The sequence below is a fragment of the Piliocolobus tephrosceles genome, chromosome 10, assembly GCF_002776525.5.
Source record: "Piliocolobus tephrosceles isolate RC106 chromosome 10, ASM277652v3, whole genome shotgun sequence".
NCBI classification, from domain to species: domain Eukaryota; kingdom Metazoa; phylum Chordata; class Mammalia; order Primates; family Cercopithecidae; genus Piliocolobus; species Piliocolobus tephrosceles.
The window spans coordinates 73,908,668-73,933,821 of record NC_045443.1 but is presented as its reverse complement, the minus strand read 5'-3'; the positions used below and the strand labels follow the sequence as shown (position 1 = coordinate 73,933,821).

At 38.0% G+C, this 25,154-nt stretch overlaps 1 protein-coding gene and 1 pseudogene across 4 annotated transcripts in view; one reads left to right on the top strand and one right to left on the bottom strand.

Annotated features, from left to right (window-relative positions):
* The window catches only part of OSBPL8 (oxysterol binding protein like 8), a 226,656-nt gene that overhangs the window by 30,172 nt on the left and 171,330 nt on the right, over positions 1-25,154 (top strand). The window lies entirely within an intron of this gene.
* LOC111546343 lies at positions 12,891-13,328 on the bottom strand (annotated as a pseudogene).

Genomic DNA, 25,154 nt, shown 5'->3' with positions numbered 1-25,154 from the left:
CTTGGGGATGGTGCAGAATGCGCAATCAGCATATTACTTCACCACTCTGTGCCTTCGTGTTTTCATTTTGAAAATGGGGCTATAGTGAAAAATTACTTGCTTTATAGGGTTTATATGATAACTACATGATATAAGAATGCATTTAAAGCAACTAGTAATGTGTCTTCGAATATAAAGTGGATCATATGCCTGCCTTGCACAGGCTTTTCGTTGGTTTCCTCTTTCACAGTGAATAAAATCCAGACTCTACTGTCTCTGGAGCCTTATCTCGGATAGTTCTCCTCGTTGTTTACTATACTTGAGCCATGCTGAGCTTTGAATAATGAGCCTATTCTCATCTCGAGTCTTCTTGCCCACCACCAGCTTCTTCAGTTCTTCACAGAAAGAGTTTCAATAATGTATTCAGATATAGATCTGCTGTTTTAATAGAAAGCCAAATGAACAGCAGCCTAAATAAGATTTTTTTTTTTTTTTCTGTTTTGTAGTAGCAGGTAGGTAATCCAGAGCTGGGATGACGCTGCTATTCTAAGGCAAGTACAAATGGTTAGTTACTTCATGGTTTAGAGGCTCAAAAGGTTTCAGCTGGGTTTCTTAATCTGTCATACCTTCTAAGCTTTGATTAGGTTTCTACAAATCCACTCCCCAACTGATTTGTTTTTGGAAGGGGATAGTAACAAGTGCCCAAGAAGGGAAAAATAGCAAGGATTCCAGTTTTCTTAAATTTATTTTTCTGAAGCTTCAGCATTGTCTTGTATTTTCCTTATAGTATACACCTTAATATCCTAGTTCAGTTTCTGATTGTTAGTTCATAACGCTTTAAAAAATTGTTGTTCCTAGGCAGAAACCCTTAGTATAAGAAACAGCTTAGAATCCTTAATGTTTCTCACATTTGAAATTCATAATGGTAGTTTAGCTTTGGCATAGTTAAAAAAAAACTAAGATTGAAATGAAGTAGTGACATAATAAATTCTTACTGCTTTTTCAGAGGTAGACCACACTACCCCTGTTTTGAACTTTGGTCTCCTTAGTTCATTCTGGCATAAGATTGTGTTATAGCTTGAGAGGAGGTTGGAAGAAGTGAAAAATGTGATGGAATTTTAAAGTTGCTATACTTTACTTATTTTTATTTTTTTTGAGACAGGGTCTCCCTCTGTTGCCCAGGCTGGAGTGTAGTGGCACCTTTATAGCTCATCGCAACCTCTGTCTTCTGGGCTCAAGTGATCGTCCCACCTCAGCCTTCCCTAGTAGCTATCTATATCTATAGCTGTAGCTATATCGTTGTGTGTGTGTGTGTGTGTATGTGTGAAATTCTATTACACTTCCTTGTCTTTTTTGGCTTTCTATGTTGATGTGACAACTATCTTTTACTTTTAGGATGTACCCTTTCTACAGTACTCACTTGATTCGTTTAATTTCTGAAGCATTTTGGGTGATGATTAACTTCATTGCAGAAGCATTTGGTTATTAAGACTGGATTCGACAAGGCATTATTTATAAAAGGATTGTTCAAATTGTCTAAAAGCACATAGAAAAAATTCTAATTACAACTAATTGTCATTTACAAGAGTGAATTTTCTTAGAAATGGCTTGTGAATCATGATTCCATCTTCTGTTATTAATAATACCTTTTTTTTAAAAATTTTTTTATTTTTTAAAAGAGACAGAGTCTCGCTTTGTAGCCCAGCCTGGAGTGCAGTGGCATGATCTTGGCTCACTGCAGCCTCCTCTTCCCGGGTCCCAGTTCAAGCAGTTCTCCTGCCTCAGCATCCTGAGTAGCTGAGATTAGAGGCATGCGCCACCATGCCCAGCTAATTTTTTTATTTTTAGTAGAGATGGGATTTCACCATGTTGGTCAGGCTGGCTTGAACTCCTGACCTTGTGATCTGCCTGCCTAGGCTTTCCAAAGTGCTGGGATTACAGGTGTGAGCCACCATGCCTGGCCAACAATAATAGATATTAAAAGGCGAAATGCTACAGGGGTTTGTATTTGGTAGCAATTAAGTAGACAGGGATAAACAGACAATTGGAAGACAACTCTTTATTGATTTATTGCCTTTCTGCATATCTTGTAAGTAAAGCAGTGACTGCCTGTTACTTTAGACTGTCTTTTCAAGAATGTTTATCTAGTGAGCAGCCTTGGAAGATAATGATAGTATTTTCCTTCTGAGGAAAAGAAAAGGCAGTCATTCTTGGTGTCTATTATAAAATATTTGGGTTCCCTAAGCTCAGGACTCTTCTGTATTGCAACTCACTGTTTATTGTAGGCATTTCCCTGGGCCTGTCTTGGTATGCATAAGATAATTTAGATTACTAGAAAAGCTAGGAAAGTATTTGGAACATGTAGGATTCTCCAAACTGATGGCTTTACAAATGTTTTAAATTTTGCTTCACTTTAAAGAACTACCTGTAGAGCTCTCAGACCCATGTATTATAGCTGTGGTTTAAGCAAGGAAGATAAGTAATTCTAATTGACAGATTTATACTCAATGATAAGGCCTTCCATCAAAAGATTTGGAGATATATGTGTATTTCAGTTGTAATAAAATATTTAACATATTGTTTTGGTTTCCTACTTGAACTGATTTTTCTTTTGAAGAACTGACTTTTTGCTGTTTAGGTAGAATAAAAAGATTTTAATTGAAGTTGAAAAACCTTAGAAAACTGTAATTAATGTACTTTATTGATTGGTTGTGATTATTGTAAGTTGCCTCATGTTGCTCCCCGTCAACCCCAGCCCACCACCCTCCTTAATTTATTACTCTAAAGACAGGTCCTAATATGGACCTTAAAGTTGGGGTGGTACCATGTACCTATTCTTTTGCATTTCAGTGATTATATCAGCAGTATATAGACAGAAAGTAAAACTGCTGGCTGTTAGATTGTACAATATTAGAATTTTAAGGAGTCTCAATAATTGACATTTTAGCCTCTTAATTTTACTTATGAGGAAACTGAGGTCCAGAGATGTAAAGTGGTCCACAACTAGTTCTCAATAGAGCTATGGACTTAAAAATGAGATTTACTGGCCGGGTGTGGTGGCTCGCACCTGTAATCCCAGCCTTTTGGGAGGCCAAGACAGTGGATCACCTGAGGTCAGGAGTTCGAGACCAGCCTGGCCAATATGGTGAAACCCTGTCTCTACAAAAATACAAAAATTAGCTGGGCATGGTGGTGCACGCCTGTAATTCCAGCTACTTGGGAGGCTGAGGTAAGAGGAGAATTGCTGGAACCCGGGAGGCAGAGGTTGCAGTGAGCCGAGATTGTGCCACTGCACTGGCCTGGGTGACAGAGGGAGACCCTGTCTCAAAAAAAAAAAAAAAAAAAAGAGATTTACTGATAGCAAGTATAATATTTGTGTATCTCCTCATGCTACATCAGGACAGGAAAAATGAATGACTTGAGGATGGATATTTCGTGAGGATGAAACAGTGTGGTTGTATGAAATGACTTTAGTACATTGACGAACATTTGTAATTTTTACAGTTATGTATCATATATTAGAAAATATGCAACTTTTGGCTTAAGCCAGTAATTCATGGATTAGTTGAGGCTAATCAAAGTTAAAGGCCAGTAAAAAAATTAAGTAACTATGCTAGTAGTGCATAGCAAAAGTTACGAATTTGATACACTGACTACTGAGAAATGTTGATATGGGAGAAAATCATTAAATTCATAACTGGCGGCATAAAGTATGTGGCTGATGGAGAAATAAACATTTGAAAAGCGTTCAATTAATGCTTTTGTGCTATATATCAATAAATAGAACCCACTGATATAATTATTTTCTATTAATGGAAACATTTTTTAAATGTATACATCTGTTTTCTCCTCCTGGATTGTTTAAAACGTCTGTCATAATAAATATACTACTCTGTAGAAATTTGTTTCAAGGTTCTGTGAATTAAAATTGAAGTAGTGTGTATAAGAACAGTTAGCAGAAATGGAAAGCAACACAAATGAACTTTTCATGTACAACTTACACTGAAGTCCACAACTCTTACCTATGTATATATCCAAGTAACCACAAGTGAAGATGTAGACTATTTCCAGCACCCCAGTAGACTTTCCTGTGCTCCCTTGTAGTAACTCTCCCTTCAAGGATAAGCACCTAGAACAGTGGTTGGCCCGTAGTAGGTATTCAAAAATATTAGTTCAGTGAAATAAATGAAGTCTCAATATCTTACATAATTGAGTGGATTCTTTGTACATTACAGTTTTACCTTTGTAGTTTTCCTTTTGTTTTTATTTTTGTGAATGTTTAAAATGTTTTACATTTGGGGACATTTTTATTTTTTATGCTCCCTCAAAGATAAGTTATTTCTTCATGTATTAGATAAATATTCAATTTTCAGTTCCTCTCACCAATAATTCGAAGTTAAAATATTTGTAATATTTGATCTGCAGTTAATTTTGTTGTGGTCATAAGTTTTTTTCCCCCAATTTGAGAGTAGACGTTTTAAAGTTCAGATAAATCAATTATCAGTTGTTTGGGGCATGTCTATCTACAGTGTTACCATTTATGCATAATGAATATTGCTCTTTCCCCAAATTACTTATATTCTGTGTCACACACCAGTAATTAATCTCACATTTAGTTTTGAACATTCTTTGACTTATTACATAAGTAATGGTCATGTCAAATAAATATTTGGTAAAAATATCACATACTCCTTTTCCTCACTTTTTTAAAAGGACCTTCAGAGATTGTGTTACTTTATGTGTATATTTTTCTGTTTACTCTTTTTCATATATAAACTTTGTATAAATATTATCCTATAAAATATCAGGAAAATTTCTTAATGACATAAAATATCCAGCATATGTTCAAATAATTCTGATTGAGAAGTTTTAAAAAATTTATCTGTATCAGGATTCAAACAAGGTCTGTACACCTCAGTGGTTAGTATGCCTCTCAAGTATCTTTTAAGCCATAGGTTTCCCCTGTTTTTACCCCCCTTTGTGTTTGTTTGTTAAAGAAGCCTAGTTGTTTTGTAGTTCACCACAGCCTGGAGTTTGCAAATTGATCACCATGTGTTTTTTAAAATTGTCATTATGGCTGGGCGCAGTGGCTCATGCTTGTAATCCCAGCACTTTGGGAGGCCAAGGCAGTCAGATCACCGAAGGTCAGGAGTTCAAGACCAGTCTGGCCAACATGACGAAACCACATCTCTACTGAAAATAAAAAAATTAGCTGGGCGTGGTAGTGTGCACCTGTAATCCCAGCTACTCGGGAGGCTGAGGCAGGAGAATCACTTGAACCTGGGAGGCAGAGATTGCAGTGAGCCAGGATTGTGCCACTGCACTCCAGCCTGGGCAACAAAGCAAGACTCCGTCTCAAAAAAAAAAAAAAAAGAAAAAGAAAAGTAAGAAAAGTAATTACATCTCTAGTCTTGATATGAATTAAGTTTGATTTTCTTTTCTTTTTTCTTTTTGCCAAAAAAAACTTCACAGTGGTATATATTTTGTATCAGGAAGTGTATAATACCTGGTTGTCCTTTCTTTGTTTTCAAAACAAAAGCAACACTTCCCAATTATTATACCCATTTTTCAGGATTTGTGTGAAGATCAGTGATGGTGTGTGGAAAGCATTTGGAAAAGGCCCGGCCATTTAAAAAAAAATTTAATTGCTCTTACTACTCTTATTTGGTTTTCCTAGTTAAAATTTTAGTTGTACTGTCGGTAGTTATAGGATGCTAAAAGGCCAGCAGAGTTGAAATTATCACCTCCTAACAAATAACTTATAATCTTCTGAAGACTGAAATTTGTACATAGTTTTTTCTATGAAATTTTTGTGCCTGCTATTATATTGCTTTCATAGACAGTTTTTAATTTAGGATTATAGTTTGGTGCCTGTGGACATTTTTATTCCTGTATCTTATTTATCTCCAATTTTGTTTATTATGAGAACAGTCTGTTAACATGTTAAAGGATTTATTCACCTTAGTGCCATTTTTTCTCTTTCCTCCATTCTTTGTTGTTTATGTATGTACTGTAAATGATTCTAATTCATAGTACTTATATACTGTATTTTGTTTTCTAAAAGAGTTAACGTATAATCTCTTTTCCATATTGTTTTATAGTCATAGTAGTCTTTTAAAGTGAAGTTATGCTTTGCCATTGAGATTCGTCATATTTATGATTTCTTTGTTTTTTTTTGAGTTAAATGAAGAGTTATATTGGCCTTTAATGCTATTTAAGTTTTCTTTTTCTTGGAAGTGAGTACATGGATGTCTAAGTCTGCTTGGGCTGCTGTAACAAAATACTGTAGAATAGATGACTTAAACAACACATTTATTTTCTACATTTCTGGGGGTTGGAAAGTCTGAGAGCAGGGTGCCAGCATGGTCAGGTTCCAGTGAGGGCCCTCTTCCTGGCTTGTAGACAGGTATCATCTTGCTGAGTCCTCACATGGTGGAAACCGAGAGGGGAAACAAGCTCTTTTGTATCTCTTTTTATAAGGACACTAATCCCAGCATGAGCACTCCATGACATGATTACCTCCCCAAGGCCCTATCTACACATGTCATCACATTGGGGATTGATTAGGATTTCAACATGCGAATCTTGGAGAAGACACAAATATTGGAGATGACATAAATATTCAAGTTCATAGCAGTGAGGAATTGGCTTTTTATAAAATACCTGTTGTTTAAGGGCCCTAATTTTCCCTTTGACTCTATGGATAGCTGCTACGTTCTCTGTGACTCCACCCTTATTCTTCCATTAGCCTTGGTTTCAGGGAAGAGGAATACTTTAGAAATGTGGAAAGAACAAAAAGTAAACTCTCCTTCCCTACTGTCCTTTAAATTTTGTTTTCCTCTAAAAAATATAAAAATAAGTTTATGGTTAATTTTTGAGCAGATAATACAGGTTAACACAGTAGAAATAACAATTTCTTACTGGAAACTCTAGATAGGAACCAGGCTGGGCATGGTGGCTTATGCCTGTAATCCTATCACTTTGGGAAGCTGAGGTGGACAGATCACTTTGTCCTAGGAGTTAAAGACTAGCTGGGGAAATGAGGCAAGACCCCGTCCCTACAAAAAATACAAAAATTAATCAGGCATGGTGGTATGCACCTGTAGTCGCAGCTACTTGGGAGGCTGAGGTAGGAGGATCACTTGAGCTCATTCATGGTGAGCTGAGATCATGCCATTGCACTCCAATCTGGGTGGCAGTGACATCTTACCTCTAAATAAATAAATAAAGATAGGAATTTGCTATATTTTAGTACTTTAAATACTATTGGCTTAGGACCTTGTCTATCTATTATATGTCTTAGTTCATTTTGTGTTGTTATAAAAGAATACTTGAGGCTTGGTGATTTATAGAGAAAAGATTTGGTTTGTTTAGCTCATTATTCTTCAGGCTGTACAAGAAGCATGGCATTGACATCTGCTCAGCTTCTGGTGAGAGCTTTGGTGCCACATCAGAAATGACAGAGAAGGTCAAAGGGAAAGCAGGCACATATGAAGAGATACCAAACCTAAAGGGTGTCCTGGCTTTATAGCAATCCACTTTACTGGGAACTGACTTATTCCCTTGAGAACTCATTCCATCTTCCCAGAGTAAGAACTCACTACTGAGAGAATGGCACCAAGATATTCATGAGGAATCTGTCCCCATGATCCTAAGGCCTCCCACTAGGGCCACCTGTCAACACCACCGCACTAGGGATCAAATTTCAAAATGAGATTTCGTAGGGACAGACAAACCATATCTAAACCATAGTACCATATGACTTTTTGTTTTCTCATTTTTTGGATTATATTGAAGCACCTTTTTTCTCTTTTAAAACTTTGAGTTCTAGAACTAGTTAATTCATGAGTTGTTCTTGTAGTCTAGTTTACTTCAAAGATTAACCTATTAGAAGGAAAGACAGGTTCATTTATTCACAAATGAGATGAGATCATTAATTTTAAGTGACTCAATGTGAATAACCAGCACATCCTGGAAGGGGATCGCAGTGTTATAATTGATTTCATTCTAAATGGCACCAGACCAATTTGTTGTGTTTGAGGCAAGTTGATATGTCCTCAATCTGATCTCTAATTGTGTATTTCTAGACAGAAAAATTTTACTTTTTTTTCCCAATTATTTTATTATGGTAAAATAAACCATCTTAAATCATCTTAACCATTCTTCAATGTAAAGTTTATTGGTATTATGTATATTTATATTGTACAAACATCAGTATCATCCATTTCCAGAACTCTTTATCTTGCAGAATTGAAACTATATGTCCATTAAACAATAACTCTCCATTCTCCCCTCTTCCTGTCCCCTGGCGATCATTATTCTACTTTCTGTCTCTACAATTTTGGCTATTGTAGAGACATCATAAAAGTGGAATCATAGAGTATTTGCCTTTTTGTGACTGGCTTATTTCACTTAGCATAATGTCCTCAATGTCCATTCATGGTGCAGCATATGTCAGAATTTCCTTCCTTTTTTTTTTTTTTTTGAGACGGAGTCTCACTCTGTCGCCCAGGCTGGAGTGCAGTGGCCGGATCTCAGCTCACTGCAAGCTCCGCCTCCCGGGTTTATGCCATTCTCCTGCCTCAGCCTCCTGAGTAGCTGGGACTACAGGTGCCTGCCACCTCGCCCGGCTAGTTTTTTTTTTTAGTAAAGACGGAGTTTCACTGTGTTAGCCAGGATGGTCTCGATCTCCTGACCTCGTGATCCGCCCGTCTCGGCCTCTCAAAGTGCTGGGATTACAGGTTTGAGCCACCGCGCCCGGCCAGACTTTCCTTCCTTTTAAAGGCTGAACAATATTCCATTGTATGTATATACCACATTTTGCTTATGCATTCACTTGTTTATGGGTTGCTTCCACATTTTAGTTACTGTGAATAATTCTGCTGTGAATATGGGTGTACAAATATCTCTTCAAGACTCTACTTTCAGTTCTTTTGTTTGCTTACCTAGAAGTGGAATTGCTGGATCATCTAGTAATTCTGTTCTTTAATCTTTTGGGGAACCGTCATACTCTTTTCCACGTGGCTGTACCATTTTACATTCCCACCTGCAGGGCACACAAGTTCCAGTTTCTCCACAGAGCATACATCACTTTTTAATACACTTATTTTGGTAGAGAGAAACATTAGTCTTGTTATTTATGTCCCTTTATAGTCACAATATGTTTGTATAATTAGGAATTGAATTTTGACTGTTGTGAAAACCTAAGGTGCGTGTTTTGAACAGTTGAGAGTATTATTATTCACACTATGCTGAGTGATGAGTTAGTGGGTGTAAGAAAGATTTGGACCCTGCTGTTGGATTCTTAAAATACAAGAAGTGCTTTTAGGAAGAAAATGGCTGGATAAGTAAGGTGATGGAAATAAATACTTTGCTCTTTCTATCTGAGACATTATTCTTTTGAGCACTTTCTTGTAGAGCAGAGGAATGTCAAAATTTTACCTGCTGAAACTGCTTCTCTTCCACAATACTTGAGAGTGTCATGGGAAGCAGCTACTGGGTGGACCCTTGATTGGGGGTTATTTTTCATTTTTATAAAGGCCTAATTAAATAGCATATTTAAGTGTGAATTGTCAATCTAAAACACAGAAACTTGGATATAATAGGCCTACTCCTATATTGACTTAATTTTTTTTTCTTTCATTCCTCCATCTTGTCACACTTTTCCCCATCATCTCATTATCACTAATGGAATATATTTACTATGCAATGTGTAGTGCTAGTGGAAATAGAGAATATAGGAGTGACCTCCCACCTTATGACTTACTTATATTCTCTGCTTGGGATGTGTTTCTTGCCATACTTTGTTTAGCTAACTGCCAGTTAACCTTTAGGTCTCAACTTAAACATCACTTCCTATGAGAAGCATCCTGTAACCTTATGTAAGGTCCATGGAGGTCATAAATCATGTGTGTGTTGTACACTTTGATTCTGCATAAAGTAATATAGTGCTTGACACATACCAGTCTCACATTAATTTGTGTGAACTGATTTTCATCATGTAGCCTTGGATCTAATGGGGGGAGGCAGATAGATAAATATTTAGAAATGCAGTGTGACCAGTTCTGTACTAGAAGTACTTTGCGTGCAAAGGAAGAAAGAACTGCACTAGAGAAGAAATGGAATCCATATTCTCTTGTTTTTTTTTTTTTTTTTTTTTTTGAAGAACTAGTGTGATATCAATATACATTTTTAAGTTCATTCATTCACTTAAAGGCATTTAGAGTATTTATGCAAATGTATAACAAAGCTTTCAAAACAATTAAGTTACCATTATTTTGGGTCTTGTAGCCTTTTATTCAAAGTTGTTATAATCTCTGGTCTCTGAGATATTTTATAGGAGGGTTTGTGGGAGGTAGGTGAGAGGGGAAACTGCTGTTCTTGTTTCTGGTGGTTTTACTAAATAAGCTTCTTCTGTGCTGATATGGTTTGGATGTTTGTACCCTCCAAATCTCATGTTGAAATGTGATTCCCAGTGTTGGAAGTGGAGTCTGGTAGAAAGTGATTGGATCATGGGGGCAGATTCCTCATGAATGGCTTAGCACCATCTCGTTGGTGATGAGTGAGTTCTTGCTCAGTTCATGCAGATTTGGTTGTTTAAAAGAGTCTGGGACATTCCCTCTAACCCCGTTCCCTTACTCACCATGTGATATGCTGCTCCGCTTCGCCTTCCCCATGATGTAACCTTCCTGAGGCCCTCACCGAAAGCAGATGTGGTCACCATTCTTCCTGTACAGCCTGCGGAACCATGAGCCAAAACAAACATATTTTCTTTATAAATTACCCAGATTCAGATATGTATTTATAGCACTGCAAGAACAGTCTAATACAAAAAATAGGTACTGAGGAGTGGGACGTTGCTGTAAAGATACCTGAAGATGCGGAAGTAGCTTTGGAACTGGGTAACGGGCTGTGATTGGAAGTGTTTGGTGGGCTCAGAAGAAGACAAGAAGACGAGGGAAAGTTTGGAATTTCTTAGAGACTGGATAAACGGTTGTGACCAAAATACTGATAGAAATATGGATAGTGAAGACTAGCCTGATGAGTTCTTAGATGGAAATGAGGAACTTGATGGGAACTGGAGTAAAGGTCACCCTTCTGCACCCTAGCAAAGAGCTTGACTGCATTGTGGCCAAATCCTAGGGTTCTGTGGAAGGTCGAACTTAAGAGTGATGACTTAGGGTATCTGGTGGTAGATATTTCTCAGCATTCAAGGCATGACTTGGCCGCTTCTAACAGCCTGTGATCAAGTACAGGAACAAAGAAATGACTTAAAGATGAAACTTATTTAAAAGGGTAGCAGAGCATAAAAATTTGGAAAATTTGGAGTTTGGCCCTGTGATAGAGAAAGAATCCAAGCAGCCAGTGGAGCAACCACTTGCTAGAGCGATTAGCATGACCAAAAGGGAGCCAAGTGCTAATATCTAAGACAATGGGAAAAAGACCTTGAAAGCCTTTTCCAGAGATCTTAGAAGCAGCCTCTCCCATCACAGGCCCAGAGGCCTAGAAGGGAAGAATGATTTCAGGGACCTGGCCCAGGGTGCCACTGTCCTGCTCAGCATCAGGACACTCCTCCCATATCCTAGCTGCTCCAGCTCCAGCCCCAGTCTTGGCTCAAAGGGGCCCAGGTACAGCTTGGGCTGCTTCTCTGGAGGGTACAAGACATAAGCTTTAGTGGCTTCCACGTGGTGTTAAGAGGGCAAGTCCGAAGGACGCTTGGCAGCTTCCCCCTAGATTTCAGAGGATGTATGAGAAAGCCTGGGTGCCCAGGCGAAGCCTGCCTCAGGGGTAGAGCCCTCACAGAGAACCTCTATTAGGGCAACGTGGAGGGGAAATGTGGGGTTGGAGTTCCCACACAGAGTCCCCTCTAGGGCACTGCCTAGTGGAACTATGGAAAGTGGGCCACCACCCTCCAGACCCCATAATGGTAGATCTACTGTTAACTTGTACCCTGAGCCTAGAAAAGCTGCAGGCACTCAGGTCCAACGTGTGAGAGCAGCCATGGGAGCTGTACCCTGCAAACCCACAGGGGTGGAGCTGCCCAAGGCCTCGGGAGCCCACCCCTCACACAAGGTTGCTGGACATGAAGTCAAGGATTATATTGGAGTTTAAGGTTTAATGTCTGCCCTGCTGGGTTTTGGACATGCTTGTGGCCTGTTGCCTCTTTCTTTTGGCCGATTAATACCTGAACCACCAATGTATCTTGTTTTGATTTTACAGGCTCATAGGTGGAAGGAATTTGACTTGAGTCTTGGATGAGACTTTGGACTTTTGATTGAGTTGATGTTGACATGACTTAAAACTTTGGGGGACTATTGGGAAGGGATGATTGTATTTTGCAGTGTGAGTAGAACATGAGATTTGTGGCACCAGCAGAATGATATGGTTTAGATGTTTGTGCCCTCCACATTGTGATCTCCAATGTTGGAGGTAGGACCTAGTGGGCCAAACTGTTTTCCCAAAGTGATTGTACTAACTTGCTACTCCCAGACATCACTGTGTGAGTTTTTATTCTTCTTCTATGTTTACCAACCTTGGTATTGTAAGTCTTGTTAATTTCAGTCATTTTCGTGGGTTTGTACTAGCATCTCTATGGTTTCAGAGTGCTGTTTTATGTGCTTATTGGCCACGTGAGTATCCTCTTTTATGAAAAGCCTGTTCAAGTCTTTTCCTCACTTTTTCTATTCGGTGAGGACAACAGCCCTGTTCTGGTTACTCCGGAGGCTGACCAGTCTACACACGGCTGAAGCTTGAGGAGACAAGCCCTGCTCTAGTCACACACCGGCAGCTGACTAGTCTACACATGGAAAATTATATAAAGAAAAGAGCCTGTTAAACTCTAGGAAAAAGGGGGAAAAAAAACCCGGAGAATGCAACTCAGCTTCAGCGTTTGCAGAGGTACCGAGAAGCACTTTTTTTTTTTTTTTTACCTCAGCCAGCTGTGCTTTATTGACAATGGGCCACTCAGGCCTTGACCGTGTACTTCCGCAGAGGGTACAGCCGCTCCTTCCGCTGCTGCTTCTTAGTCTTCAGGTTCTCCTCATGCTTGTTGAGCCGGTGGCGCATGGCGCGTGTCTTTTTAGGCTGCAGGTCCGGGGGCTTGTACTTCTTGCCCTTGTAGAATTTCCTGAAGTTTTCTTTCTGAGTCTGGTTAATAACTGTGAGAACACGGGCGATGGATTTGCAGATGACTGGTATCTTAGAGAGCTTGGAGGCCGCACCGCCTGTCACTTTGGCGACGCGCAACTGGGACAGTTCCACCTTCAGGTCGTCCAGCTGTTTCAGCAACTCCTCCTCCTCCTTCCTGCGAAGATCTCCAGCCTTGATCTTGGCCATTGCTGCACGGCCTGAGAAGCACTTCTGCAGAGGCTAAGAGTTGGTAGAAAAAAGCAAGTAATATAAAAAAAGATTCCAGGAATGCTTCAAGGAGCTGACAAAAGCCTAAGTCAGTTTTATAAGAGACTCTATAAAGCATTCTGGCTTTACACCCCATTTAACCGTGAGGCTACTGAGAATCAATATATAGTCCTCGCGTCTCCCTAAGAGGCATTTATTTGCATAGCTCGAGCAGGACCGATCTGAGACTGTGCACTTGACTATGTTGACTTCCTTCCTTGGCCTCTGGAGGCTCTGATCCTCCCCTTGGAGGTGAGACCTGGGGCTTGTTAGCTCCTGAATCTCTTTCTGAGAGGGTGTTGGCTTCAGTAAAGCGGGGTAGGCTGGGACATATGGAGCAAGAATTTCAATTATCTCTGGTGGCTCCTGCAAAACTGGCTTCTCTTGCTGTTTCTGGGACTCCCTTTTTAAACTCTGTGTCTGCTGGTGAAGCTACTGTTTTACTTTTGGCTTTTTTTGCAGTAAGCTGTTAAACAGGGCTAAATTTATGCTAGTTTTGTTTATATTTAACCATGAGTCAATATAAAGGAATTTGATCTAGGTACGCTGGCTGTCCTCCGACCCCTGTCACCACCTTAAATACATGGCCAATTGTTCCTTCTCTATAGTTCTTTCAGTGGGCCATCCTACACCAAAAGAGGGCAGTTCTAATTCACACAGAGATCTTCACCTCTAAGGGGTTAACGTAACTTTATAATTTCCTGCAAAACATTTCTTAAGGTTCTGTAACATGCACTTTAATAGAGTAAGTTTTGATGATTTGATGCCTTTCCTTTTTTCTTTTTGAAAATTTTTAACACAGTTCCCAGTGGAGTGGGCTTACTTTGTGTCTGACCTATTTTTCTCTTGAGACAAAACAACATTCACACTACAAGAAGGAAATGGTAAAAGGTCACTCACTCATCTAATTCACACTAAATCAAAATAAAAACTAAAACCAAAGTGTTGTTAAAGGCTCACCTGTTCATCAAGCAATTTAAGCCAAGTCAAAATCAGAACCAAAACCAAACCATATGTCTTACTGATATATAAGAATTTTAAATAATCTGTTTATGTTTCTGTTATAACTGTGGCCACGGTCTTCCACACTGCTCTTTCCTTTTTCACTGGCTTTATGATGTCTTTTGATAAATGGAAGTCCCTTTTAATTAGTCAATCTCCTTATCAGTTTTTGTTCTTAACGGTTAGTGCTTTCTGTTTAAGAAATCGTTTCATACTCCAGGATCATTTGGATATTCTCTTATATCCTTTTAAAGTTGTGTTTTGCCTTTCATGTTTAGATATGTAATCCAACTGGACTTGGTTTCTGTGTATACTGTGAGGTAGAACTTTGTTTTTTTTCCTTTTATATGGATACTTAATTGACTTAGTTTATTGAAAGCATTATTTTCTTCCATTATCTATGCTAACTACTTCATAAATTCAAGTGTTCATACATATTGTACGTTTGTTTCTAGACTCTTTGTTCTTTTGATATTTGAATATATTTAGTCTGTATCATACTGTCTTCATTACTGTAGCTTTATACAAAGTCCTCCTATGTTATGCTTCTTTTTCAAAGTCTATTGAGAGATACTCTGGACATTTATATTTATGTCTTAATTACAAAATCAGTATGTCTAGTTACCAAAATGTCTGTTGAGATTTTGATTTTAACTTTGCTGAATATATAAATTAATTTGAGAAAAATAGACATTAAAAAAATTCATTCTAGACCATAGTATATTGCTCTATTTATTTAGAACTTTAATTTTTTAATTAATATTTTGTAGCTTTTTGTCTTGCAGAAGTTTTTCACATTTCTATTAGATTTATATCTAATTATTTGATACTTTTTAAATTATAAATTTATCTTTAAAAAATCATTTTCTGACAGTCACTGATATATAGGAGTGTTGTTGATTTTTTTTTTTTTTTTTCTTTTTGTGGAGAAGCGTTTCTCACTGTGTTGCCCAGGCTGGTCTCAAACTCCTGGGCTCAAGTGGTCCTGCTGCCTCTGCCTCCGTAAGTGCTGGGATTACATGAGTCATTGCATATGCATGTGGTTGATTTTTGTATATTGACCTTTATATGCAGTCATCTTGCTATTCACACTTATTAATTCTAATAATTTGCATATCCTTTTGGATATTTTATGTAAAATTACATTATCTGTAGATATAGATAGCTTCCCACCCCCATTTTTAATCCTTATAGTTTTTATTTTTTCTTATTGTATCACACTGGCTAAGATCTCTTGTATGAGGTTGAATGGAAATGTTAATAGGATACCTTGTCACAAAGAGAAAACTTTGAACATTTCACCACTAAGTGATGTGTTCTGTAGGTTTTGATTAGAGAGATTTCCTTCTATTCTATGATAAGAGTTTTTATCATAAGTGGGTATAAGTTGTGTGAAATGTTTTTTCGTTGTCTTTTACAATGAACATATAAACTTCTTTATTAAATGTACTCAGTTATATCGATTAATATATATGTTTTTTGAATGGATAAACCAAACCTGATATGATGGTGCTCTGTTTTATATGTCACCAGATTTGGTCTTCATCTATTCTGTTTAGGATTTTGACTTTCAGCAATGAATTATAATTTCTCTGTCTTCAAATGTCCTTGTCTAGTTTTATATCACAATTATATACTACTTGGGTAATGTTCCATACTTTTCACTTTCCTAGAAAAATCTGTGTAAGATTTCTATGTGTCCATGGACACATAGAGGGGAACAACAGACACTGGGGCCTACCAGAGGGTGGAGGGTATGAGGAAGAAGAGGATCAGGAGTAATAAGTAATGGGTACTAGACTTAATACTAGAGTGACAAAATAATCTATACAGCAAACCTTCGTGACATGAGTTTACCTGTATAACTAACCTGCACATGTACCCCTGAACTTAAAATAAGAGTTAAACAAATTTCTGGACTGGGCACAGTGGCTCACTCACGCTTGTAATCCCAGCACTTTGGGAGGCAGAGGCAGGTGGATCATGATGAGGTCAGGAGATGGAGACCATCCTGATTAACATGGTGAAACCCTGTCTCTACTAAAAATACAAAAAATTACCCAGGCGTGGTGGCAGACACCTGTAGTCCCAGCTACTCGGGAGGCTGAGGCAGGAGGATGGTGTGAACCCGGGAGACGGAACTTGCAGTGACCCGAAATCGCACCACTGCACTCTAGTCTGGGAAACAGAGCAAGGCTCTGTCTCAAAAAAAAAAAAAAAAAAAAAATTCTATGTGTCTCCCACCCCTCTGCCCCCACTGTTGGGTAAAATTCACTAATAAGGTACAATAATCTAGGACAGTAATTTTATTCTTTGGAAGGTTTTAAATTATGTATCCAGTAGGACTATTCTGATTTTGTTTCTTGTGGAAGTTTCCGTAAGTTGGATTTTTCTAGGATTTCTCAGTAAGTTGAATTATACTAAAACTTTTCTAATAAATGTTCAAGTTTATTGGTATTGAGTTGTTTGTAATTCGCTTTTAGGATATTTTTAATGGCCAGAGGATTTGTTATGTTTCCTTCATCAACCGTATTATTGGTTATTTATGCTATCTGTTTTTTTCTTTGTTAAATCTCAGTTGGTATTCATTAATTGCATTCTTTTCAAAGAACTAACTTTTGGCATTTTCTCTTTTGTGTTTTAGTGTTCTTTGACATTTATTACTACTCTGTTTCCTTTCTTTTACTTTTTTGGGGTTTGCTGCTTTAGGGGAGCAAAGTTTTCCTCTACCCTCCTAGGGTCATATGCTTTTCTCTGGTTATAACGTCTGTCTTATGCCAGACAAACAAAGACACAAAAAAGCAGTTAGAGCTGAATATTTATAATACTAGGAAGGACAAAGAGCATTAGATTGTGAAAATGTAACAAGAATATGGAGTTTCGACTAGAACAGTTAATTCTGGAGAAGAAGCTAGGAAGGTAAGGTTAGTTTATTAAGGTTTATGTATGCAGATTTCTCTTAGTCTTGATTTTTCATCACTGGTGTTAAAAATGTCTTTCCTCTGGTACAGGGAGGGCACTTTTCACATGAGAGTTTTATCTCCTGCTTTCAGGAAGAAAAAGGAAGGTCAGAGTACCTTTAGCTCAAAATAATCAATATTCCATAGCAGTGTATTTTGGGGTGGCAGTCCTGAACTTCTCCACTGCTGTTTCAGATTTTTTGAAATGGATGATTAGCTGTTTGATTTTCCTGTCTTTTATAGCTATGCATTTTCTTTGCTTACCTCAGTTCTTACAGTATTTCATTATCATGTCACTAAAATTTTGATTTTGTTGATTGCCACTGTGATTACTTCTTCAATCCATAGATTATTTAGAAGTATATTTCTTAATTGTAAAACACATTGTTGGGGGGATGGTCACCAAGATGGCTGACTAGAAGCAGCTAATATGTGTGGCTGTCACAGGGAGGAATGGAAGGGGTGAGTAAATAGTTGAATCATTCAAGTACATGCATCAAGACTAATCAAGGAAACAACTCTACCCATGGAGAATGGAGAAAAGCAAGACAGGATGAAGGCCCACCCAGAAGCGACACAGAGGCAGGGGAACCTCCCCCGCTCAGGGAATTTGTTGAGGAAGGAACATAAACACTGAGATCACCCTAGAACTGCAGTGGGCAGCCCAGGAGTACAAAGCTGCAATCTATAGCCAGCACTCAAGGGAAGAGGAGCCTATGCTTTCAGAGCATTGAGAGGGAACGTGACTGCAATTGTGAGGAAATTGTGGAGCCACACATCTGAGCAAGAGTCTGTCAACTGACCAGTACACCTAAGTGCCACCTGCTGGATCACACCCCACAACTTCAACACCAAAAATACCTCTCTGATGTACCCCCTCTGAAACCAAAGACAAGAAATCAGCTTCTATAAAATAAAGATCCTGCACAAAGCCTCGACCCTGTGAAAATGTCCAAAAGAGAAGTCTATTGACTACTTAATCTACACTGCAGTTAAAGGAACACCCATATGCAGAGATGAGAAAGAACCAACACAAGAACTCCAGTAACTCAAATGGCCAGAGTGTCCTGCAAGTGACTGTACCACTTCTGCAACAAGAATTCTTAATGAGACTGAACTGTCTAAAATGACAGAAGTAGAATTCAGAACATGGATAGGAATGAATATCATTGAGATTCAGGTGTACAGAAAAATCCAATCCAAGGAAACTAAGAATCACAATAAAACAATACAGGAATTGAAGGACAAAATTGCTGGTATAAAAAAGAACCTAATTAATTTGACAGAGCTGAATAACAATGTAAGAATTTTACAGTGCAATCACTAGTATTAACAACAGAATAAACCATGCTGAAGAAAGAATCTCAGATCTTGAAAACTGGCTGTCTGAAATAAGATAGACAAAAATAAAAAAGAATAAAAAGGAATGAACAAAACCTCCGAGAAGTATGGGATTATGTAAAGAGGCTAAATCTATGAATCATTGGCATCTTTGAAAGGGAGGAAGAGAAAGCATATGACTTAGAGAACATATTTCAGGATATTACCCATGAAAACTTCCCTAGCTTTGCTAGAGAGGCCAACAGTCAAATTCAGGAAATGCAGGGAACTCCTGAAAGACTCTACACAAGAAGATCATCCCCAAGATGCATAATCATCAGATTTTCCAAGATTGAAACGAAAGAAAAAATGTTAAAGGTAGGTCACCTGCAAAGGCAACCCCATCAGGCTAACAGCAGATCTCTCAGCTGAAACCCTACAAGCCAGAAGAGATTGAGGAGAGCCTACAACATTCTTAAAGAAAAAAATTCTTCAACAAAGAATTTCATTTCTAGCCGGCTCACTCCTGTAATCCCAGCACTTTAGGAGGCTGAGGTGGGTGGATCACAAGGTCAGGAGTTCAAGACCAGCCTGGCCAATATGGTGAAACCTGTCTCTACTAAAATTACAAAAAAAAAAAAAAAAAAAAAAAAGGATTAGCTGACCATGGTGGCAGGCAGCTGTAGTCCCAGCTACTCAGGCTGCTGAGGCAGGAGAATCACTTGAACCCAGGAGTGGAGGTTGCAGTGAGCCAAGTTCGCGCCACTGCATTCCAGCCTGGAGGAAAGAGTGAGACTCTGTCTCAAAAAAAAAAAAAAAAAAAAAAAAAAAAAATCCTTTTCAGACAAGCAAATGTTGAGGGTGTTCGTTAACCATCAGGCCTGCCTTATGAGAGATCTTGAAAGGAGCACTAAATATGGAAAGGAAAGACCACTACCAGCTAATTCAAAAACACTCTTAAACACACAGACTAGTGACACTATAAGACAACCACGCAAACAAGCCAACATAACCAGCTAACAACAAAATGACAGGATCACATCCACACATATTAATACTAACCTTCAATCTAAACAGGTTAAATGCCCCACTTAAAAGTCACAGAGCAACAAACTGGATAAAAAAGCAAGACCCAGTAGTATGCTATCTTCAAGAGACTCACCTCACACGTAATGACACCCATAGGCTCAAAATAAAGGGATGGACGAGAATCTACCAAACAAACAGAAAACCAAATAAATAAATAAATAAATAAAACAAGCCCAGGGCTTAGAATCCTAATTTCAGACAAAACAGACTTCAAACCAACGAAGATAAAAAAAAAAAAAAAAGTAAAAATTAAAGAAGGGCATTACTAGTAAAGGGTTCAATTGAGCAAAACCTAACTATCCTAAATATATATGCATCTGACACAGGAGCACCCAGATTTATCAAGCAAGTTTTTAGAGACCTACAGAAAGACGTAAACTCCCACACAATAATAGTGGGAGACTTCAACAATCCACTGACAGTATTAGACAAGTCATCAAGGTAGAAAATTAAAGATATTCAGGACCTGAACTCAACATTAGATCAAATGGGTCTGATAGGCCTCTATAGAACTTTGCACCTTAAAACAACAGAACGTACATTCTTCTCATCTCCACATGGAACGTACTCCAAAAGCAATCACATAATTGGATATAAAACAATCCTCAGCAAATGCAAATGAACCAAAATCATACCAAACACACTCTTGGACCACAGTGCAATACAAATAGAAGTCAAGACTAAGAAAATTCTCAAAACCATGCAATCACGTGGAAATTAAACAGCATGCTACTGAATGACTTTTGGGTAAGTAATGAAATTAAGGCAAAAAGCAGTAAGTTCTTTGAAACTAATGAGAACAAAAGTACAACATATAAGAATCTCTGGGACACAGCTAAGCCAGTGTCAAGAGGGAAATTCATAGCACAAAATGCCCACATTGAAAAGTTAGAAAGATATCAAATTGACAACTTGGAACACTACAATTGAAAAAATTAGAGAAGCAAGAACAAATCAACCCCAAAGCTAGCAGAAGACAAAAAATAACCAAAATCAGAGCTAAACTGAAGGAAATTGAGACACAAAAACCCTTCAAAAGATCAATGAGTCCAGGAGTTGGTTTTTTGAAAAAATTAATAAAATAAGCCACTAGCTAGACTAATAAGGAAAGAGAGAATATCCAAATAAACACGATTAGAAATGATGAAAAAGAATGTTACCACTGACCCCACAGATATAAAAATAACCACCAGAAATTACTATGAATACCTCTATGCACACAAACTAGAAAACCTAGAAGAGATGGATAAATTTCTGGACACATACACCCTCCCAAGACTGAACCAAGAAGAAATTGACTCCCTGAATAGACCCATAACAAGCTCTAAAATTCAGTCAGTAATAAATAGCTTACCAATGATAAAAAGCCCAGGACCTGATGGATTCACAGCTGAATTCTACCAGATGTACAAAGAAGAGTTGGTATTATTCTTACTGAAACTACTCCAAAAAATTGAGGAGGAGGGACGCCTCCCCAGCTCATTCTACGAGGCTAGCATCATCCTGTAAGCAAAACCTAGTAGAGACACAACAAAAAAGAAAACTTCAGGCCAGTATCCTTGATGAACATTGATGTAAAAATTCTGTGCAAAATACTTACAAATTGAATCCAACAGCACATCAAAAAGCCAATTCACCACCATCGAGAAGGCTTCAAGTCCAGGACGCAAGATTGACTCAATATATGCAAATCAATAAATGTGATTAATCACATAAACAGAACTAAAGACAAAAACCACATGATTATTTCAATAGTTGCAGAAAAGGCTTTTGGTAAGATTTGACACCCCATTCATGCTAAAAACTCTCAATAAACTAGATATTGAAGGAATATTCCTCAAAATAATAAGAGCCATCTGTGACAAACCCACAGTCAACATCATATTGAATGGGCAAAAGCTGGAAGCATTCCTCTTGAAAACCAGCACAAGACAAAGATGCCCTCTCTCACCACTCCTTTTCAACATAGTATTGGAAGTCTTAGTCAGAGCATTGAGAAAGAAGGCAAGAGAAAGAAATAAAGGGAATCCAAATAGGAAGAGAGGAAGTCAAACTATCTTTGTTAACAGTCAACATGATTCTATATCTAGAAAACCCTGTAACCTTGACCCAAAAGCTTCTTCAGCTGATAAACAACTTCAGCAAAGTTTAAGGATGCAAAATCAATATACAAATATCACTGGCATTCCTATACACCAAAAACAGCCAAGCCAAGAGCCACATCAGGAAGGCAGTGTCATTCACAATTGCCACAAAAAGAGAAAAGATACCTAGGAATATAGCTAACTAGGGAGGTGAAAGATCTATGTAGTCAGAATTATAAAACACTGCTCAAAGAAATCAGAGAAGATGCAAACAAATGGAAAAACCTCCCATGCTCATGGATAGGAAGAATCAGTATCATTGAAATGGCTGTACTGCCCAAAGCAATTTATAGATTCATTGCTGTTTCTATCAAACTACTATCAGTATTCTTCACAGAACTAGAAAAAACTATTTTAAAATACATGTGGAACCAAAAAAGAGCCCAGCAGCCAAAGCTATCCTAAGCAAAAAGAACAAAGCTGGAGGCATCATGTTACCTGACTTCAAACTACACTGCGGGTTACAGTAACAAAAACAGTATGGTACCTGTAGAAAAACAGACACATAGACCAATGGAACAGAATAGAGAGCTCAGAAATAAGGCTGCATACCTACAACCATCTGGTCTTCCACAAAGCTGACAAAAACAAGCAATGGCAAAAAGACTTTATATTCAATAAATTGTGCTGGACTGTTCACAATAGCAAAGTTATGGAATCAACCTAAATGCTCATCAATGACAGACTGAGAAAAGGAAAATGTGGTACATATACACCATGGAGTATTGTACAGCCATAAAAAAGAACTAGATCATGTCTTTTGTGAGAACATGGATGGAGCTGGAGGCTCTCTTCTTTAGCAAACTAAAGGAACAGGAACAGAAAGCCAGATGCTGCATATTCTCTCTTCTATGTGGGAGTTAAAGGATAAGAACTTGTGAACACAAATAAGGAAACAACAGACACTGAGTTCTGCTTGAGTGGGGAGGGGTATATGAGGTAGAGAAGCAGAAAAGATAACTATTGGGTACTGAGCTTAATACCTGGGTGATATAATAATATGTACAACGAACCCCCATGACATGTGTTTATCTATGTAACAAACCTTCACATGTGCTAACAAACCTGAAATAAATCTAACTAGTTAAATGATGCTGGGATAACTGGCTAGCCATATGCAGAAGATTGGAGCTGGACCCCTTACACCACATATAAAAATGAACTCAAGGTGAATTAAAGACTTAAATGTAAAACTGAAAACTATAAACCCTGGCAGACAACCTAGGTAACCATCCAGAACATAAGAATGGGCAAACATTTTATGACAGAGGCATCAAAAGCAATCGCAGCAAAAGCAAAAATTGACAAGTGGGATCTAATTAAGCTTAAGAGCTTCTGCACAGCAAAAGAAACTGTCGGCAAAGTAAACAGACAACCTATAGAATGGGAGAAAATATTTGCTAACTATACACTTGACAAAGGTCTAATATCCAGCATCTATAAGGAACTTAAATACATTTACAAGAGAAAAACAACCACATTAAAAAGTGAGCAAAAGACATGAACAGACACTTTTCAAAAGAAGACATACCTGTGGCCCACAAGCATATGAAAAAAGGCTCAATATCACTGATCATTAGAGAAATGCAAATCAAAACCATCTCACACCAGTCAGAATGGCTCTTATTAAAAGGTCAAAAAATAACAGGTGCTGAGGTTGCAGAGAAAAGGGAACACTTATACACTGTTAGTGGGAGTGTAAATTAGTTCAGCCATGTGGAAAGCAGTATGGTGATTCCTCAAAGCACTAAAAGCAGGATTACCATTTGACCCAGCAGTCCCATTACTGTGTATATACCCAGAGGAATATAAATCACTCTACCATAAAGACACATGCATGCGAAAGTTCTTTGAAGCACTGCTCATAATGGCAAAGACATGGAATCAACCTAAATGCCTAAGCTGCCTAAATGTTTTGACTCTCACTCTACCACCCTCAGAAGTCTGGATTTAATATCCCTATGTACTGGTTTAGGTAACATCATGTACATACCTTTGTTTAAGGGACATTACATTGTATATTATACTAATCAGTTTACTTCGTTTTCTCTTGGCTATACACTTAAGTTCCTTGAGGACAGCAGTGATGTTTGTTTTCTGTATGTTCAGAATCTAGAACAGTGCCTCTTGTATGGCAAGAGGTAAATATATATATTTTTTTATTATTTTTATTTATTTATTTATTTTGAGATGGGGTTTTGCTCTTGTTGCCCAAGCTGGAGTGCAATGGCGTGATCTCAGCTCACCACAACCTCCGGCTTCGGGGTTCAAGTGATTCTCCTGCTTCAGCCTCCCGAGTAACTGGGTTTACAGGCATGCGCCACCATACCCGGCTAATTTTTACATTTTTTAGTAGATATGGGGGTTTCTCCATGTTGGTTAAGCTGGTCTCAAACTCCCAACCTCAGGTGATCTGCTTGCCTCGGCCTCCCAAAGTGCTGGGATTGCAGGCGTGAGCCACTGCACCCGGCCATAAATAATATTTGATGAATGTGTTTTGAGTCCTAAAAGGACATACAACCGACAGTGAAGCAATAATAGGTATTAAGGTCTATAAGCCATAAATTTTATGAATGGTTGGTTCAGAGATAATGGGAAATGAAATTTCTTTTGTACCTTGACAATTTTGGTAGTAATGATTTCTTTTTTTTTATTGAACTTAGTATTCTGGTTTCCTCGGGGCAAAATGCTGATGATTTAGTTTTGCCTGGACTCATTACATAAGTAGTAGGTATTTATAAAACAATAGATCAAGAAAACCTTTAGTACATTTTTCTTTGTGCATTTTATTGGTAACTTGTCACTGGGTTGGATGATTGGTATATACATATATATCTCTAAAACACTACCTCTGTTCTAAGTTTTTCATATGATTTGCCAGATCTGGAGATATAAAAAGTGTTTGGACACCCTTCTAGTTCAGAATTTAGGTAATTTATTGGGCTTTAATGTGCTGTTAGGCAGTCATTAAATAAATAGAAACTAAATTATAATGAATTTGAAATAGACACCTATCAGCACAATAGTATGTATTTAATGTCTATGAAAAAAGTGGCTTTTTATGAAGTTTTTTGGAAAGAGGCAGTGTTTTTGGAAATATCTACTTACCTTTGTGCTCCAGAGTAATCAAGATAAAGGGAGTTGTCTAGATTTTTTGCTCTCCTTTTGCCTTTATGTTTTTAGGTAACTTACTACGCTTTTTCCCCTTCTCTCTGATAGTTGATATTATTAGTTTACTTTGTTTCTTTTGCCCTCCCCCTCACCC